Source organism: Schistocerca gregaria, chromosome 6, assembly GCF_023897955.1.
Source record: "Schistocerca gregaria isolate iqSchGreg1 chromosome 6, iqSchGreg1.2, whole genome shotgun sequence".
In the NCBI taxonomy this organism is placed as follows: domain Eukaryota; kingdom Metazoa; phylum Arthropoda; class Insecta; order Orthoptera; family Acrididae; genus Schistocerca; species Schistocerca gregaria.
The window spans coordinates 402,850,958-402,867,757 of record NC_064925.1 but is presented as its reverse complement, the minus strand read 5'-3'; positions in this window follow the sequence as shown (position 1 = coordinate 402,867,757).

Sequence of the window (16,800 nt, the reverse complement as noted above, 5' to 3'; positions counted from 1 at the left end):
ACTTCATCGAGCCTGGTTTGGTCTGACTTCTTTCGTCATAGAATTCGACCAAGTCTTTCTGGATTCATTCTTTTCACGTGTCAATAGAATCTTAACCTGCGTTTTCTAATGGCCCTATGGATATTTGTGTATCTTTTGATTTCCTTTTTGCCTCTGAGTAGGTACTGCTCGTCTCCAAGTTTTCGGCGCGGAATTGTTTCTTTTTCTTAATGTTTTCAATGTCTATTTTCGTATTCAAATCCAGTGTTTCTGACCCGTAGAGGCACTTTGATTCAGTTACTGTTCTGTAACGTCTTAGTTGAGTGTGCTTCAAGAAACATTTCTTGTAGATATTTCGAGTAAGTCGGTACGCAGTTTCTATCATATTGCATCTAATTTCGTTTGCTTTTGTTTGAGTTTCATTTTCTCAAATGATTTCACGGAGATATTTAAATTCCGTAACTCGTTTAATTTTGCTGTATGTCGTCTCCATGAATTTTGGTGTTTGTTGCAGGCCACGTATTCTTCCTTTCCGAAAGGAAGTTAGAGAGTGACTTGTTGGACCGTTGAAATGTCCCGAGTTTAGATTGCTAAATCGTCTGCAAATGCTAGACACTGGATAGATAACCTGCTTCTGCCTTACGTGATACGTTCGACAATTTTGAGGAACGGTTTCCATTTGCGCCAGTGTTGTACCACTTTCTCAAGGACGTAGGTGAAAACAACAGACAGCCCATATCCTTGCCTTACTCGCGTTTTGATTTCTAACGAATCGGAGAATTCGCCAATAAATTTAATCTTGTGCTTTATGTCTGTTAGTCTCTGGATAACATTGCAACTGTTTTCAGATCTAGACCTTGTTCTTCTAATATCTGAAATATATCGTTGTAATGAAAGCGAGTATTTTCGTTTAAAACACTATTTTGCAATCTTGTTGTTGTGGTCTTCAGACCTGAGACTGGTTTGATGCAGCTCTCCATGCTACTCTATCCTGTGCAAACTTCTTCATCTCCCATTACCTACTGCAACCTACATCCTTCTAAATCTGCTTAGTGTATTCATCTCTTGGTCTCCCTCTACGATTTTTACCTTCCACACTGCCCTCCAGTACTAAATTGGTGACCCTTGATGCCTCAGAACATGTCCTACCAATCGATCCCTTTTTCTAGTTAAGTTGTGCCACAAACTCCTCTTCTCCCCAATTATATTTAATACCTCATCATTAGTTATGTGATCTACCCATCTAATCTTCAGCATTCTTCTGTAGCACCACATTTCGAAAGCTTCTATTCTTTTCTTTTCTTTTCTAAACTATTTATTGTCCACGTTTCACTTCCATACATGGCTACACTCCATACAAATACTTTCAGAAAAGATTTCTTGACATTTAAATCTATACTCGATGTTAAAAAATTTCTCTTCTTCAGAAACGCTTTCCTTGCCATTGCCAGTCTACATTTTATATCCTCTCTACTTCGACCATCATCAGTTGATTGCCGGCCGCGGTGGTCTAGCGGTTCTAGGCGCGCTGTCCGGAACCGCGCGACTGCTAGTCACAGGTTCGAATCCTGCCTCGGGCATGGATGTGTGTGATGTCCTTAGGTTAATTAGGTTTAAGTAGTTCTAAGTTCTAGGGGACTGATGACCACAGCAGTTAAGTCCCATAGTGCCTCAGAGCCATTTGAACCATTTGAGCCATCAGATGTTTTGCTCCCCAAATAGCAAAACTCCTTTACTACTTTAAGTGTCTCATTTCCTAATCTAATTCCCTCAGCATCACCCGACTTAATTCGACTAAAATCCATTATCCTTGTTTTGCTTTTGTTGATGTTCATCTTATACCCTCCTTTCAAGGCACTGTCCATTCCGTTCAACTGCTCTTCCAAGTCCTTTACTGTCTCTGACAGAACTACAATGTCATTGGCGAACCTCAAAGTTTTTATTTCTTCTCCATGGATTTTAGTACCTACTCCGAATTTTTCTATTGTTTCCGTTACTGCTTGCTCAATATACAGATTGAATGACATCAGTGAGAGGCTACAACCCTGTCTTACTCCCTTCCCAATCACTGCTTCCCTTTCATGTCCCTCGTCTATTATAACTGCCGTCTGGTTTCTGTACAAATTGTAAATAGCCTTTCGCTCCCTGCATTTTACCCCCGCCACCTTTAGAATTTGAAAGAGAGTATTCCAGTCACGCCACAGTAAAGGTACTAAACTACCGGGAATTTCCAAGAATGATCGCCTATCGAAGTTAGAGGGGTCCAAACGATACATATCGAACGTTCAATATTGAATCGATTATGGAAGTCTTGTGGTGTGCGTTATGAGTATGTTTCAAGTTGTCACTACAGCAACGCCGGGAAATGATGTGGGGGCCCCAATCCCATTGTCAGACATCACTGCAATATTTTTCCGTTGTTTCCTGTTTCACTTTCAGATAAATGCAAGGTCTCTACCCCTGCAACGTGCTCGCGGCCGTGTTTCCGTCAAAGACGAAGCGATCGAGTGACCCGTTATACGCACATCATGGCACCGAAATGGGTTGATCTGTTATTAAAGTACGCATGGCAAAATTCATTTGTCTTCGCCGAATTTTTGACTTTCCGTAAAACGAGAACTGTCGTCGGGAAAAAAGTAAACGTAAAGCAGTAATAGGAAAAAATGGGTAGATTACTTCCTAAAAGTGAAATGAAAGCAAGATATGCTAAATACTGTGTGTTTTAAGCGTAATTTTGTAAATCAGTGGTCAGTTTCGGCAAGTAACGTGTAACTAGTGCAGTGGGTTTTCGAATGTGACACGTAGCATGTTCAGTAAATAGCAGTTACCGGTAAAAAAGGGTGTATTTTGGATTATCTGTGTTAGTTATAACAATAGTTATAACAATAGTAATCTGTGCAGTTTCTACCCGCATTAACCTGGATAATAGGGCACTTGCTGTACTATAATATATCGCCCCTCCGCCTCGCCCCCTACCTAAACAGGTCATTTTGGGGAACAAAGTGGTGTATTTGAGGGGTACAAAGTAGTTGACAGATTTATGATACGGCACTTACTTTCTTTATGTTTAAATACGAGAGTGGTTTGAAAAGTTCTCGGATTCACCACGAGAGGTCAGCGCTAGCACAACGAGTTGTTCACGTGATATTCATTGGACTGTTGCCTGTAAACACGTACCACGCCAGTGCTCTTGGAAGAGAGCTGTGGCGGTGACGTGACTCTGTTTTCCCGCGTAGTGATTAGTGAAGATGGTACAAATCGAGATTCACCCATTGATTAAGTACTTCGTAAAGATAGGTATGAAAGCAATAGACATTCATACCGATTTCCAGAATACAATGGGGGACTCTCCTCCTTCATATTCAGCTGTTGCCAAGTGGACAAATGAATTTAAATTTGGTCGGGAGAGCTTAGATGATGATCCGCGCAGTGGCTGGCCAAGATGTGCCACTGCTCCAGAAATCACTGCAAAAGTGCACAAAATGGCCATGGAGGATCGCCGATTGAAAATGCGTGAAATTTCTCACGCCTGCCAGATGCCATCTGAAAGGGTATATCACATTTTAACTGGAGAATTAGAAATGAAAAAAATTATCTGCAAGATGGGTGCCACGACTTTTGACACTGAACCAAAAACGCATGGGAATGGACTATCGGAGAAATGTAGGCCCGTTTTAGGAGAAACGAACAAGATTTTGTGTGCCGGTTTATGACCACAGATGAAACTTGGTGCACTGCTATACCCCAGAGACAAAACAACAGTCAAAGCAGTGGAAACATGCTGACTCTCCGACGCCAAAGAAAGCAAAGATACAGGTCAGGGCATCAGTGTTCTGTGATGCGAAGGGGATTCTGTTTTTAGATTATCTCCCCACTGGGCAAACAATTACTGGAGAATATTATGATAACCTGCTGAACAAATTGCAACTAAAGATACGCGAAAAAGGCCAGATATAGCAAGGAAGAAAGTCATCTTCCGTTAAGACAAAGCACGTCCGCATCCATGTGCCGTCGCCAAGGCAAAATTACGCGAACTAAGGTATGAATTGTTGCCACACCCGCCTTATTCACCTGATATGGCTCTGTCAGACATCCATTTCTTCCCAAAACTGAAAATTTTTCATGGTGGACGAAGATTGACATCAAACGAAGAACTAATAGCAGGAGTTGACAACTATTTTGCAGGCCTTGAGGAAACTCATTTTCGAGATGGGATCAAGGCAGTGGAACGTCGTTGGATTAAGTGCATTAATCTACAAGGAGACTACATTGAAAAATAAAAAAAATGTTTCAGTGATGTGAGTACTTTTTTTCTATTCCGTTCCGAGAACTTTTCAAACCACCCTCGTATACAGAGAAAACCTCACCTCTGCACCATGCAGTTCTTGCTAAAACGAGCTACAAAATCCGGAACTTTCATCGACCTCACTTTTTCACTATCTGAATTGCATCGTCTGCCAGCGTGCCTTTGACGATGGCAAGATGATTAGAACGTGTCTCAGTTGATGAGAGGACTATATTCGGTCTTTCTTCAGCCTATTATTGCCCGTAGACACTCGTTTTGCGATGTTCGCCTACCCAGAAGACTGATATCCACTGTCTGCAGCATGACTCAACCACGGAAGTTTTCCGATGCACCTTCACAGCACTAGAATCACTCCAATTCCGTCATGTGACTACACTAACACTACAGAAGGTGACATTAGTTATATACCGTTTGCATGTGCAAAACGGGATCGTCTCAGACAATCGTTTTTGCAACAATTTAATAACAGGATAATTGTACAACACACAGACGCCGCCCGCACTTGAAAATGGCCTGTAAGGCTAAAATTGGACAGTCGTGTCAGATATAATAAACTGTTGCGTTATTCCAGATATTCGGCTGTGACACTCCACGTGAGGAAAATGATATATTTACCTTTAAATTACCAAAACCTACTGTTCAGTGCTTTACGTACATATCAGTCGCCATCAAACTTCTATGGCTCTGTTTTATGTCATGAGCTTATGTTTTGTGCTGTATGTCGATTATTTAGCTTTTAGTTGGCTAAATGGTGATCAGCTGCCGAAGACCAAATAAATAAATGCAGATAAATATAAAAATGAGCATTACATAAATCGCAGAAAAGTGGTGTTCTATGACTACAATATGGGTGAGTAGTAGGCTAATTGGAATCAGCCAATTTATACAAGTAACCTGGGGTAGCATTTTGTTTGGGTAGGAAATGGGATGATCATATAGGCTGACTCACATGTAAAGTTGGTGCAAACTTGTCTTCATTGGCAGGAGACTGGAAAAATGAAATCATTCAACAAAAGCGACAACTTATGTAACACTATGTGTTCCAGATTAGAATATTGTTCGCGTGTGTGGGATCCATACCAAATAGGACTAACAGAAGATACTGAAAATGTGCAAACAAGAGGAGCACGAAGAGTAACTGGTTTCGATGGCTCGTGGATGAGCGTCACCGAAATGCTGAACTTGTAAGAAACACTTGCAGAAAGACTTCTATTACCTCGTGAAAATTTTGTTGGAAAGTTTAAATGACCAGTGTTAAGTGAAGAATCCAGAAATGTATTTCATCCCCCTATGTCTAGCTCCCGTAGGGACTGCGAGGACAACATTACACTAATTTTAGTTTCTCTATCGTTGATGACAAACGCAAATGTGTGAAGGGAATTCGGATGGGCAAAATGTCTAAATTTCACACAAATTCACTGTGAAATCTGCCTATGTATCGGCCGAATGCAATGTCGCATGTCGCATCCGAATGTACTAAAATGGTGCAAACAATTTGACTAAGGACGCACAGACGTATGTGATGCTGATCGGGAAGTACAACTTTTCGCCAAGCTGAAAGGACAGGTGACGGTGGGGGAAGAGGGGGGGGGAGGGCCTTATCAATGATGAGGGCTTTTACTCAGTGATTCTCGAATGGCTCCGTGACCAATGAGAGGATTTCTGTTGTCAGAAATTGAACGATTGGTAGGAAGTTACAATGGTGTTTGCAGAGACTTGGTGAATACACCGTATCTGTGTCATTTTGAAGTTTAGTGCAACTTTTTATTTTTCTTCAAGCCCCCTCGTATTTCATTACGAGAGAGATTACAGGCTTCCTCCAGTAACACTATACTGTGTCATGTACGTTTATGAATAATCAGTTATCTATAAAACATACGTCACTGGAATATGTATGCCTTCATGTGATGTATCTGGAAAATAAATCTGGTCTATATTGATTCAGTGAACCACGTCCATGCATCGATAGTCGTGGGCCACCGCTGTACATTCCACTGTCACATAAAATTATGCGGAACTTTGTATCAGCAATGCATCCATGGACGTACTTCATTGAATCGTTGTAGATTTGACTGGTTTCCTGATGATGGAATGTGTATTCTGAAATCGATCATGTGTGTTGTTTGAATGATCATCAATAAACTGAAGCCTGTGGAATTCTGCAATCCTTCATATACAGACAATAAAAAATAGTGATTGTCCCCGTGCTCTACAACCCATTGGATGAAACTCTAACGTCGTGTACAATGAATTTGACAGCGGTCGAAAAGAAAGTATGTAGATATAGATTTAGAAGAACTGTGACAAACTTTATTTGCCCATCCAGCTAACAGTCAAAGGAAGCGTAAAACTACAGCGAACAGTTCTAGTAGAAACTGCAGTGTAGTACCATAACTGTATTTTTATTCTTCGCACGTGAATTTACCTATCCTCTGGGCTCCATGATTTTGCTAGATAAAATGGTGATTTTCATAGGATATTATAATGTGTAGTTGAGATAGCAATGAGGTCCTACACAACAATGGTGTAGCGAATGTCTAGTGTCAACAAAAAAGCTGCAGTAATCGATAAATTTATGGGTATAGCAACAAGTCAGTTTAAATAATATTTCAAATGGCTCTGATCACTATGGGACTTAACTTCTGAGGGTATCAGTCCCCTAGAACTTAGAACTACTTAAACCTAACTAACCTAAGGACGTCACATACATCCGTGCAGAGGCATGATTCTAAATAATATTTATTCAAACGATTAACGATGTATGGAAAATTTATTCTGGAATTACTGCACTTGAGTGCTTGATGGATGGCTTCAGCACTGAATCTTGGGGTACAATAAAATATTACTGGGAGAGTACACACAAATTCTCCTACCAATATACTACATGAATACTGACCGTTCGAAAATTTTTGCACGTCATATTCATGAAGTCAGTAATGACTTAAATAGACATTTATTCTTTTCTTTACCATGGTCACGAAGTTTTCTGGAGCTTCTAATATGAAAGAAACTTTTGTGTTGATAGTTGTTTTCTAGTGCGAAAGTAATCGCGACAGTGGATGGAATGGTCGAGGATGGTCTAAGTCATCAAAACTTTTTTTCTTTTTTCCCTATAGCCCCCTCCCCCCTTTACTATTGCAGCTTTAGCCGACTTGTATGTTGATGGGGCAGTGTCGCTCCAGCCCCCTACCCCCTCGCTATCCCAGTGTCGCTACCGCATGGGGTGGAGTTGGCAGACTCGATTTTCGTTCTGAGACATAGTTGTGGATTTCAAATGACTCATTATCTCTGTACTCTATATGCATTAGAAAGTTATTACTCGAGTGCACTGGCCTCTAACTGGATGCACAGTATTCCATAAACATATTGAAACATAGCCTGTAAAAGAAGTTACTTGGACTTTAATTGTTGACAGTTGATTCTTTTTTTTTAATGTATTTACTAGGTTTTCGTGACAGCCACAAAATAATGTGATAACACACTTGCGTCCGACACTTTCTCCTGTTATGTAACATAGACAAAATAAATCCAAACATCTGTTCATATATTCATGCATGAATCCTTTATGTAGTTTGCTATGATGCATAGATGACATCTGCAGGCCAAATTAGAAGGAAAAAAAGCTTTCAGGAAGATAACCTCGTTGTTTATGTTCTACTAAACACCACTATCTAATTGTGAACCTGCAGAACGACAAATGTATGAGTAAAGAGGAAAAAATCGTAAATGGTTGCTGTTTCTCATAAAATTAATCTTAATTTTTTTTCGCACCCACAGGTTTCAACGTAGTCCACAGTACTTCAATCATCATCAGCCAGTCCAATCACTTAGTGATGTGGGCTCTCTGAGTCGGTGTGTAATATAGGATCCAAGCAAGTTCTTCCGTCTTTGCCGATCTTGAGCTCGCTGTTGGGAGTTGATTCCAGCCTCTTTCTTTAGTCTCTGTCCTATCTAACTGGTGTAGGCTCCAGTCTAGTATTTTTCTTATTTTTATTTTTTCCACCATCGGCCGTCCTTTTCTTCAAGCGACATAACCAGCCTATTGCCATTTCAAGATATTTACTCTTCCCACTGTGTCACTGACGGTTGTGGTACGTCTGGTATCTACTGCTTTATTTCTGTCTTCCTTGTATGGCCCAATGTTCGTCTTTCAGTTCCTGTTTGAGCTGCTACAAGTTTCCTGATAATAACTCACTTGATTTTCATGTCTCACTGATAGTACACATTGGTAAAAAAACTTTTCTTCAACCTGATCTTTAACTCAATTGACGTCACAGAATTAAAAACTAAAATGTATCTTCCATAAGTTTGTCAGCCCCGTTTAACACGTCTAAATATTTCTGAAATTTCAGAAAGCATCCTGTCATTGGAGCAAAGCAGCGATCTGCATAAAACGCAAAAACTCAGCAAAAACACTCTCTGCCGCGTCTTCAGATTTTTATTCGTTTGCAACTGATTTCGGCACTTTCCTCAGACCATCTTCAGACTTTTCCCCACTATTATGATTGCTGGGGGCGGCAGACGGAGCGAGATTCATAGAAGTAGGTATGTCTCTCTTTATGTCTTTAACACTACTTTTCTTATATACTAGGATTATCTTGGCCTTATTCCAATCTGTTGGTAATGTTCCACTATTCAAATAACTTGAAAATGTTTTAGCTAAATACTTTATAGATTCCTCATCCATCAGCTTTAAAATATCGACTGAGAGGTCACCACTGCCTGAGGCCGTTCCTTTTTCGATCTTCTCTATGGCATATTTAACTTCTGAGGGGAGTATTTCTGGGATTTAGGAGGCAGAAGCATCCATTTAATCTATGATTAAGGTATCACTGATTTTACTGTACAGGTTACTATAAAAATTTCCTACATAGTTGTGTATTTCTTTCTTAACTGTAATTCGGGCTTCATCTGTACGTAATGCTATTGGCTGGTCGTTTCTGATGTAAGCTTCCATTTGGCCATCTTTAGACTAGATTTATTTTCAAGACTAACTTCCGGCGTATTTTCTTCTTAATATCTTCTTTCGTTGCCTTTCTCAGAGCCTTGCAGAGTTCTGTGTATTCTGCCCCATTTTGGTATGTTTCTACTTTCATTTTTCTTCTTTCGACCATCAAACTTGTCATTTTATTTTGGGTTGGTTTTGAGATTTACGAGGGCCGTTCAATGTAGAATGATCATAATTTCTTTTTGGCAACATACCTTTACTCATCCTCAGAATTTTGATGGTCCTTCTCTAAGTAGACTCCCATGAATGCGATGCACTTGTCCCAGCGTTTCTGCCAGTCTTCAAGTACATGCTGGAAACCATTTTTTTGAGGGGTCCTTCAAAATCGCCTCCGCAGCCTTCACCACTGCTTCTGATGATTGATAATGCCTCTCACGAAGGCGTTTCTTCATCTTAGGGAACAGAAAAAAGTCACATGGGGCTAAATCCGGAGTATAGGAAGGGCGAGGGCTGCACTTCACGTTGATTTTTTGCAAGATATTCAGCAACAACGCTGGCAATATGCAGCCGCGCGTTATCGTAGTGCAGCATCCAGCCTGCTTCACGGAAATGTGGTCTTTTGCGCCTGATATGGACTTGCAATGTGTTCAGGACATCCCTGTAGCATCGTCCATTTACTGATGTGTTCACAGGAACAACATGCTGATAAACCATTCCATGAATATTAAAGAATGAGATGACTATAACTTTCCTAGCAGAAGCAACCACTTTTGCTTTTTTAGGGGTTGTTGATGAAGGAGATTTCCACACTTATCTTTGCTGTTTGCCCTCAGAATCGAAATAATGTAGCCAAGTTTCATCAGCAGTGATTTCATTTGAAAGAAACTCCGGATCTTCCTCCAACATCTACTTTAGCTGCATGCAGACTGCACGTGAATGTCCTTTTGTTCGGGAGTCAACAGTCTTAGAACCCATCGAGCACAAACACGTGTCATGTGTAATTTTTCTGTCATCAACGAGTGGGTGGCACCGAATGAAATGTTCAGTATTTCAGAAAGTGATCTTAAGGTAATTCGTCGATCCTCTGTCGTAATGATAGCAGCAGTGTTGATGTTTTCTTCCTCAAGAGCAGTAACTGGAGCACCGGGTCCTCCTTCCTTTGAAATTGATTGTCTCACCTCTTTAAACATTTTAAACGACCTTCGAGCTGTGCTGTAGGGAAGAACAGACTCTCCATGGGCCTCTTGTAACATTGCATAGGCCTCAGCTGAAGGTTGGTTGAGACAAAAGAAGAATTTCAAAGCCGCATATTGTTCCTCGCATGTTACCTCCATTGCAGCGGTAGGAGACACTGAACTGTGTGACATGACCTGCCTCTCACAGGCGGGAACCACGACGCCCAACAATGAAACTACTACAGCGTATTTGTTGCACATTAAGCTAACAGAAGTCTAAAGATTAAACTTTAGCGCGAGAAATTATTACCATAGAAAAAATTATGATCATTCTTCATTGAACAGCCCTCGTGCATAAGCCACCTTGGTAGCACATTTGTTACAATTTAAGTTCCTTTAATGTTCTCTTAATTCTTTTTTGAAACTCCTCTTTCTGTTCTTCGAGATTTAAAATTTTTGTTTTTCCTTCAATTACTTTCATACTTTCATCTTCTGTATTCACTTCAAATCTTGCTCTTATTAGTGGGCAATCACTATTTGTAGGTATTAAACCTGTTCGGCATAGACATACCCTTAACATTTTGAGACCTGTTGGCAAGAATGAAGTTCGTCTCATATTTAACTTCGCAGTTAGCACACCACCAAATCCGTTTGCGACTGGGGTGTTTCTTGTAAAATGTAATCATAATAGATGTTTTCATTCACTCAGAAAATGGAATGTATCTCACACCTCTGTTATTTCTTTCACATATTCCACATTTACCAATAACTGAATCATTTTCCTTGTGTGCTCCAGCTTGTGCTTTAGTGCCACCAATTACAAATTTATGAAAACATATTCTCCAGTTTTCACAGGTTTCTGTCAGGCACTGATAGAGGGATTCTATCTCTTCATCAGAATGACTGGAGTTAGGTGCTTATGCTTAAACTATTTGGATTTTATACCTTTTAGATATTTATAGGACCAAACGTGCAATTCTGCTTAAAGTTCTTTTAATACTGCTATGTTGCCTACAATGGTGCCCTATACTAAAAATTCGACTTTCATTTGATTCACCATAGTAACAGAAGAGATTTCTTGAATTCTGGCGAAGGCAGTTTTGGGCTTCCCGACGTACTTCATCACTACTCCAGCAGAGTTTCTGTAATTTCCCTTTTATTTCTGTCAAACAACAGTTTCCAACTAGCGAACTACAACTGCATGTACATATTTGAAAGGTCCGTTTCTCTTGTTTGCTAGACTTAGGATTTGTGACAGTAAAGCAGCTTCTACCTAGAGATCCAAGTGTGCAGATAATTAAACTCCGGAACATATTACTGTAACATATTAATAAACTACCATTTTTATGGGAGAAGCTTAGAAAAGAGAGGTTTCTTCTCAGGTGGACTTTTTTATTGACATTTTGCTGCATGTGATACAGCCATTTACAAATACAAATTAGAATTCACTCTATAAGGTTACATTATCATTCGTAATTAAAGACGACATCTTAAGTTTATTTCTTTCCACATACAAATCGTGTACTAGAAAGTGCCATCTGCGGAGGTTTTTGGAAGCGAAAGTTTGTGATCGACTCTAGTAAACTGCCTGCTGGGACCAGCCACGCCACCTTCTGCCTGGCCAATCAGATTATAGTTTATACAAGAAACGGACATTATTCTTTTTTGGGGGGAAGGGGGTCATCAGTCTTCTGACTCGTTTCATGCAGCCCGCCACGAATTCCTCTCTTGTGACAACCTCTTCATCTCATAGTAGCATTTGCAACCTATGTCCTCATTAGTTCAAATGGCTCTGAGCACTATGGGACTTAACATCTGAGGCCATCAGTCCCCTAGAACTTAGAACTACTTGAACCTAACTAACCTAAGGACATCACACACATTCATGCCCGAGGGAGGAGTCGAACCTGCAACTGTAGCAGTCGCGCGGTTCCTGACTGAACCTATGTCCTCAATTATTTGCTGAATGTATTCCAATCTCTGTCTTCCTCTACAGTTTTTACCCTCTACAGCTCCCTCTAGTACCGTAGAAGTCACTCCCTCATGTCTTAACAGATGTCCTATCATCCTGTCCCTTCTACTTATCAGTGTTTTCAATATGCTACTTTCCTCTTCGATTCTGCCTAGGACTTCCTCTTTCCTTACCTTATCAGTCCACCTAATTTTCAACATTCTTCTGTAGCACCACATCTCAAATGTTTCGATTCTCTTTTGGTCCGGTTTTCCCACAGTCCATGTTTCACTACCACACTACATCACTGTACTCCAGACTGAATGTTGACAGAGGAATCCACATTGTCGCTGCTTTCCCGATGTTCATGTTACATCGTCACCACAACACGAGATAAAACTGTGCCTCCCTTTCAATCAGTTTAAGTTGGGCGCGCACGTCGAATAGACAGGTCGGTGATAAGTAAGCTCCGCCATGTACCTCCCTGGCGACACACTAACGAAGATGAGAGAGGCCGGCAGAGCAGAATCCGCCGGAACAACGTTTGCTTCGGTCACGTGGCAGTCTCGCCTTTTATCGACCTGTGGCACAGCGCGAAAGAACTCCAGCGTGTTATTTCATTCTCGCTCTGCGAAAGCGACGGAGGGTAAACCGCGGAACAGTCGCAACTATAGTGTGACGTGCGACAAGGAATGGTTTAATACGAAATTCGCTCCTGCAGCGGACGTACAGTTCCGGAAGCACGCCAAGTGTAAGCAATAAAAGGGAAAAATTTTAATAATAAATTCCTCCCCTTCCTTGAAACAGTTGCTTGGATTACATAAAAGGTCGCATCTGTGACATACTGTATGGTCGACTCTATAGGATGACTGCAAACATACATACCTACGTACAAACACAGGTGCAAGACGGGAGAATTAGCGCTGCCGTTAAAGCAATGAACTCACAACAGAGAGAAGTGGGGGTAAAATCTTTCAATTATTATGACCCTTCAAAGAAGGAGAGGCCAGTTTCTTGTTCAGTGCGAGCCTGCGCTGATGCATGTATTCTGAAGATAAATGTTGGTGTTGGGACAACAACCAGCTACAAATTTGCTTTCAGTTGTGGAAAAGCTGATTGTGAAATTTTTCTTTTTGAATAAGTTTGCTATTTGGTATGATAGTGGGCCTATGTATGGGAAAGTAGCATATTTAGGTTTGGCTTCTGTGGCACACTGATTGTCTTGAAGTGACTGCTGTGAAGTGGATCTGTGGTTTTTGTCTGCATATTGTTGCGCAGTTTTTCTATTATTATTAGTTTATATCCATTATTATGATCAACTGTTTTAATTATATTGATTTCATTTTGTTTTAATTCGGTGTAGCATCCTTCTGAAAAATGCCATTTTTTGTTGGCGGGGGTGGCAAGATGAGTTGTCAATACTGACATCTGTGATGGTGGTTTTCTGTAAATATTAAATTGATGTTTATTGTTACTATTGCAAATCTTCAGGTCAAGAAAGTTAATGCATTTATTAGTTTCATGTTCAACTGTGAATTTAATTTTTTTGTGCATTTTGCTTAGATCTGCTGCTAATGTATCTATTTCATTGTTTGTACCATCAAAAAGCAAGATTGTATCTTCAACACATCTTCTGTAGTAGATTATTTTGTTTGAGATGTGCTGGTTAGTTGAGGTTATTTTCCAACCTCCAAAGCAAATAATATTCCTACACCTATCTGCAAATCAAGTAGCAAATTTATATGTTACTATAATCCTCATGATGCTAAATGTAATTAAATTATGCATTATTTTACCGCAGGTAAGCCATGAAAATGTATTAGGGCCAGTTACGTTATAGTCAAGACAACAATATCATTCGTAGCAAGGTGTCGCATTTGAAAACTAATATCAGGCTCAGTTTAGGTGGAGTTCAGTTAAATTACATTTATTGTTAGTCTCATTATTACAGAGTTGTGTTACATTCGCGTGTTTGGAATTCTATATAGTTACTTCATTACGTAGAATCACAGGATTTTTTGAGAAACTTTTTTGGTTTTTTTTCTTTCAAAATTCGTTTCGTAATTTCATGTATAAGATGGCTGTAATTTCGCACCTTACAAGCACTCATCTACATACTTTGCCGTGAACTACAACCACAATGAGGTATCATTTGATAGCTTGAACACCGTATATATGAATATTTGAAGGAGACTGACATTGTCACGTATGCCTTGTAAATAATTGTTAATGCTTATTGCATGAAAGGTGACGGAGGGTCTTTATTAACAGAATGGCGCAATGAATGACTGCCTGTACTAGTAGAGGTTGGAACGCCAGTGGAGATGAAACGGCAGGCAGAACTCAAGCTCTGGGTGGAAGGCCGTCACAGGTGTTGGTCCTGCTTAGAAACAGAAAGTAGCTAGACGGACGTCGTGGCACCTGAGCTCTGGAGCACAATAGGATGACGGCCGTCCGCTATTGTAGCAGGACCGGAGGATAACTGGGAACTCAGCAAATCTTGGACGCAGGTGAGAGGAACGAAGAAGCGGCACCTCGGAAGCCATGCAGGCTGGGCTATTTCCAAGGGTTTTTACTGAGAAGCGTACCATTGTACGAGTACAGGTTTTTCCTCGCGAACTTTGCGTGATGGACGACAAAAGACTAAAATATGGTTGGTCGACGTTTCGAAGAATCTGTATAGGAGGATATTCTGCTCCAGGGCCAAATCATCATTTTATCGTTTATTATTCTCCGTTGCGTACATTCATTTTTACACCCGCCTGGAGCAGCATCTTGGAAACGAAGCATTTTTATTCTGTTATCTTTTTGTGATCAAACTACAGATGACTTATGTTGATGTCATGCATTGTAGTACTGTTCATTGGACTGCATAAATCAGAATTGAAAAGCCAGCTAAATAACACAGGGCTAACAGGTAATTAGGATTAAGGAAAGGGCCAAGGGAGTTGCGGTAGGGTTTATTTCACATTTATAATTTATAATCATTTAGTTCACAAATACACTTTTGAAATAATTAAATTTGCTTTGCGGCTGAAGGCCTCCAAACAGATGCTTTAGAATAAGTTCAATTTTGAAAAGACAAGACGCACATTTAAATTTATGAATAAGATAAATCGTATACATATATGAGATCAGCATGCGCAGCGGCTGAAGGCCGCCGGATTAAATCTTTAAAATTCCAAATATACTATGATGATTACTGAAGGCAGAAGGCCACAATGTTTTAAGATGCTAACAGGGCTGATGGCCCGCAAGATGCACAGAAAGAGATAAACGCAATAAGACGGCAAAGTTAAATTCTGCAAATTAAGGAAATACATATTGCAACAATCGGTAAAACAATACATTGAGTTTAAAAAATTCCTTTTTGCAACACCAACGGCGGAAGGCCCACAGTAACTCGTAAAATCTTTCAGAGGAAATTACAATAACCTTTCAAGAGCAGAAGGCCATAATGTTTGGACTTGAAGGAAACTCTGAGAAGATGTTACGAGGGCTGAAGGCCCACAACTAACCTTGCCAAATTAAAACAACATTAACACTGCCAGAAAGATAATTAAGAGAATGGCACTCTGTTTTCTCCAGTGGATCGGTCTGCCCTCGTTCACTTATGCGAGACAGGTGGTGAGTCCAACTACACTTAATTCGTGCGAACCCAACCAAGGGACAGTCACGGACCGACCGACCAACCGCTTTCTTGCCACATCAAAGTAGGAGACAATTCAGAGCCCCCCCCCCCCCCCCAAAAAAGTTACAAGTATTACTATCACCAAACAAACGCGTATGTGAAGTGACCTGCCAAAAGTACACACCACGTTGAGCAGCAACAACAGGTCAGGAAAAGACTTTGTCTAAAAGCTACGTTAGCGGTCAGTGCAGATAACCAGAACATTAATGGCCACAAGGCAGAAAATTCCGCTGGTGCACTTGACTATGGATGTATTAATTTGATCAATTCCACCTTAGGGCGGCTATCTCGAACACTTTACTTGTTGTTGCTCACAGGAAAAACTTCAGCACAGCAACGCTGGAACGAACAACGTAATGGTCAAAACCACTCAACCTTCACCTCCTGGATCGGCGAGCGACGATGCTCTTACCGATCGGACAGCTCCAGACAGACTCCGACACTGTTCAGAGATCGCCAGCGGACCCAGTTGACTACGCCTCACGAACCGACCGACCGACCAACAATCCAGCAAAGGTCAGGCCTGGCTTAAGAGACGCGTGGCGGCAACGGTCGGTCGGGCGATGTCCACGCAGGGCTCAGTGCTGCTGTAAGCTGGGACTGGCTGGCCCGGGCTGCGCTCCAGACTCGTTGCAACTGACTGCCAGAACCCAACTCACGATCCAAACGGCCGCCGTGAACTCTCTTCCCCGCACGTTCCGGCTGACTCCACGACAGATGACAACCGGGAAGTAATAGCAGCCGAGCAAA